General features: G+C 44.6%; 1 long non-coding RNA gene across 1 annotated transcript; it reads right to left on the bottom strand.

The window, feature by feature from the left end:
* Window positions 1–1,809: 1,809 nt before the first annotated feature.
* On the bottom strand, window positions 1,810–3,041 carry LOC118171218. The gene is made up of 3 exons (XR_004753111.1): window positions 2,709–3,041; window positions 2,516–2,590; window positions 1,810–2,056 (listed from the first exon to the last, which is right to left on the bottom strand). It is a non-coding gene; the product is annotated as an uncharacterized LOC118171218 (long non-coding RNA).
* Window positions 3,042–4,037: the final 996 nt, after the last annotated feature.

The following is a 4,037-nucleotide window of genomic DNA, read 5'->3' as shown; positions in this document are numbered from 1 at the left end:
CAGTAGCATTGTTAAGCAAAATACGAGGATGCACTTCTGCGTATTTTAGTCTTTGTATTTTATAACGCATCTTATGTAGAAAGACTGGATGAAAAGTAAATGAAGTCAGAGAACCAAACGAACACAGAGGAAACACTTTGTATATGTAGGAACTTTGCAGACAATTTAAATACTGTTCATAGATCTTTTAAAATAATAAACTTTTAGTCCTCTGGCTCGGTAAATTAATTCTGAACATAAACTGAATCATTCTGTGCAGATTCAACTGTCTGACACACTCAAACTTACAAGTGTCTTCCATATTGGACATTCAATGCCAACATTTCCCTCTCCATCCTGATTAGACCTGAAAACAAGACTTTTCCCATTTATGTGCCACAGTCAAAAGTTTGAGAAAAAAATCCTGGCAAAAGAGAAGTGTATCTTCTTGGGGCCCATGTATAGTTTTAATGAGCTAGTGTGAATGTCTTAATGCAGAAACTGCTTTATCTGCTGATTTAGCTAATTAATTCTAACATTTCTGCTCAATCTGCCTGTCCTGAGATGCATTTTTTATGGCTACAGGGCAATAAGAAGATTCATAGACACCCTTTGTGCCTCTGTTAGAGTGTGGAGTCTAATTAATTAGCGTTTCAAGAGGAAAAGGTGACACTGACTCCTGAAGCACCCGGCTTTGGAAGCGATGACAGGCACTGCTGACCGTGGTGAGTCAATTGTAAAACACACGCCTGCAGCCGCACAGTGCTGGGCTCGACGGCAGCGTGAGGTGACTTAGCTGTCTCTTTGGTGCACAGACGACCCCAGCGTGCTGGCACTTTCCGTCCTGCTGCCCCTTTGCTTTGCAGTTGGAAGCTGTTTGGGAGAGCAGGGATGCTGATCAAAGCAAGGGCACGATCCTCTCCGTGAGCGGAGCTCAGCCCTGCTGGTGTGAGTGGGTCTGGCAGCTGGAAGAGGTGGGATCTGCTGGGCTGACATAGCCTGGTTACTGCATTCTGGGGTTCTGTAGGAAGCAGTGACTAATTATTTCAGCCTGGAAAGATCCAAATCCCTGTTCTTTATTTGGGTAACATTACTGATGCACTTTTCTTTTTGCCAAGTAGGCAACATTCCCGGATACTGAAGTAGCAGGGTTTGGTGTTTTCTTCCAATCTTTCCCTGATTGCAGTGCATTTACAAGACTCTTAATTTCCTTATCCCTGTTCCCACTTTCATACTAGTGTTAGGATGTTCAATTCTCTAGTTCCTAGGAGTCAGCAATTTACAAACCAATTGATTTCCTTAGTCTTCAATTGTCTTCTCTGCTCCTCCTATTGCAGATTAAATTTCACTGAGAGCTATCTTCTGTCCTATAAAAGGCACCCAAGAGGCAGCAGCCTGGTATAGTCTCTTAGCAGAAGATAAACTTATAGCAATCTTTCTATTGTTATATGTAATCTATGCAACGTTTTTCCTTTCGGCAGTACATAGATTATCCTCTCTCCTCATACAGCAGCACAGATTAAAAATGAATTTCTATAATGTAGGGGCAAAATAAAATTTAGTGCTTATAAAGTTACAAATACTTCTAAGTTGGTGACATTGGTGAAGGTTAAAATTTGAAATAGGTTTTAGATAAAGCTCATATATGCTGACTGATGTGTCCTATTTGAAAGAATATGTATGATTTAGATTAATTATACTGTTTCCTAGTGCATTTCCCCTTGCACTATTTTCACTTTGACACTATTCAAACCCACATAGGATTCAATCCATTCAGGATTTCACTGAAAGAGAATACGTAACCAAGTGAACATGCCATTTCTACTCTAATATTTATAGCTCAAAGCTATTTAAAACTAAAACCTCTTAAAGACAAATGTGAGTAATGCATTAAATCTTTGTAAATCTTATTTAGGTTCCTCAGCCTGCCAAATTATTCATGTCCACAGTTGTGGTCATATTCCTGGTTCCTCTGGAGGGACCATTCAGCTGGGCATGGCTCTGCACACCAAGGAGAACCCTACACCCAGTGTTCGAAGAGGCAAGGAAGGATCCATGCTAGAATGGAAACCATCTCCTTCAAAATTAAAGGAAAAATGCTGGAAAAACAAAACAAAACAAACCAACCAACCAACCAAACAAAAAAAACAGAAAGACCACAACAGATTTTATTCCAGTGAAAATGCCTGTGTCTAGACAGAAAAAAAAAAAAAAAAAAAAAAAAAAAAAGCAAATATGTTTGCTAACACATTTCAATATGACTCCTTAAAGCAATTACAGAAAAGTATGTAATACTTTGTGGTAGTGGAACTCCTCTGCGGACCTCCCTGCCACGCTGACTGTTTGCACATTTGCCTTTCCAACGGATCACTTAGGGAAGGCAGGAGTGCTTTTGTTCCTCATAACACTCTAAATGAATTATCTTATAGTTGTAAAAAACATATGCCTGATTAGATTTTACCCAGAGATTTTCTCTTCTTATAGCTAATTTGGATTCTATTCAGCAAATACATGGCTATGGTGAAAAGCAACGTACCAAAGCGATGGGCACGGTCTACCTGCAGTGCTCCTCATGACGGCAGCGGCTGGCCTTCTGGGTTTGTCACTCCACCTGAGGTGAAAAACACAGGCTCATGTAAGTAAACCTCATTTCTCGTTTGGAAAGTGTTGCTGCCTGAGGTGGAGGAAAATGTAAGCTTAAAAAAAAAGTAGTTAAACTAACCGCTCACATGGAACCTCAATGCTGGAGAGGCTCTGGGCCGGAAGGATTGTGAGGTGAGGGGATGCAGTGACAACAGTAAAAATCTAACAACAAGGAATTTCTGGACTCTGTGCGAATGTTCCTACTCTGTCACTGACGCAGACACGATTTTTTTCTCTCCCACCATGCCCACGCTGGATTTTTCCTCTCACGGCGTGCCCTCAGCCCCGCGCTGCGCCTTGCTGTGGGAGCCCATTCTCCCGCCCTTTTCCCGGAACTACAACTCCCAGCAGCCCTTGCGGTGCCCCTCCGACGCCATGAGCGGCTTCCCTGCCGAGGGGGCTGCTGGGAGTGGTAGGCAGCTGCCGCAGCGGGGCTTATGAGGGGCGAGGGGCCGGCGGGGCTGTGGGGCTCGGCTGTGGAGAGCGGGGCATGTTGAGGAGATTTTTTTTACGTGGGCTCCTCTCCCTGCTTTGTAGCAGAGAACTGAGACCTGAACGAGGTTTTTACGTGATTATTTTTCCCCTTGAGTTTGATTTATGACTCACTGTCCCCTTGCAAGGTGAGGACCAAGGACTCCCACCTCACAGGGACACCGTGCCTGCTCCTCAGAGCAAGACCAAGTCTGGCTGCAGCTGGACACCCAGCTGGGCTGAAACACCCAGCTCGGCCCTGAGGACTTTCCTTACCGTGGTAAAACCTTCAGGCACGTCCCAACTGAGGTGTGAATGAGAATCATTATTCTTCCCTGCGAAGGGACATGCTTTGGGAGATTTTAAGGCACACCTTAGTTACAGCAACACAAAACCACCGAGCTCATCCTTCCATCAGCTGCTTCTTGCTGCAGGGATGTTGGCGCTCCTGGGCACGAGCACCACACAAACAGCACCCAGAGTCCTTTCAATGCTCCTGATGCATCGAAAGGGGTTCTTTTGCATACCCCAAGCCCCGGGTGCTGTCTCCTGTGGTTTCCGCATTAGATGGGGGAGCTATGATGATTTAAAATTAATCCTTGCTCACTGTTTTTTATTTATTTGTTTGTTTTGAGCTTCATGGGCTAGGTCATGAAGGCTTTGCGCTTCCCTCGCTGCCTCTGACAGAACGAGGCAGCTGAGCGTCTTCCAGGAAAAGTGGTGAAATGCTAACAGAGCACATCGGGGCTGCAGCTGTTGTCACCCGGAGCCTACGCATAGCAGCTCTCTGCTCCACACGCATGTGGCAGACAACTGTATTTGCCGGCAGCACAGCTGAAGTTTGCGTTACCTTTCTGTCATTTCTCTAGGCTCAGTTTTGCTGCAGGAGGACACGCGAGCCAGCTTCAGAATTCTTAATTAAAGGTGGAATTTCACTGACGTAT

The sequence above is a fragment of the Oxyura jamaicensis genome, chromosome 9 (genome assembly GCF_011077185.1).
Source record: "Oxyura jamaicensis isolate SHBP4307 breed ruddy duck chromosome 9, BPBGC_Ojam_1.0, whole genome shotgun sequence".
NCBI classification, from domain to species: domain Eukaryota; kingdom Metazoa; phylum Chordata; class Aves; order Anseriformes; family Anatidae; genus Oxyura; species Oxyura jamaicensis.
This window is presented reverse-complemented; position numbering and strand designations above follow the sequence as displayed.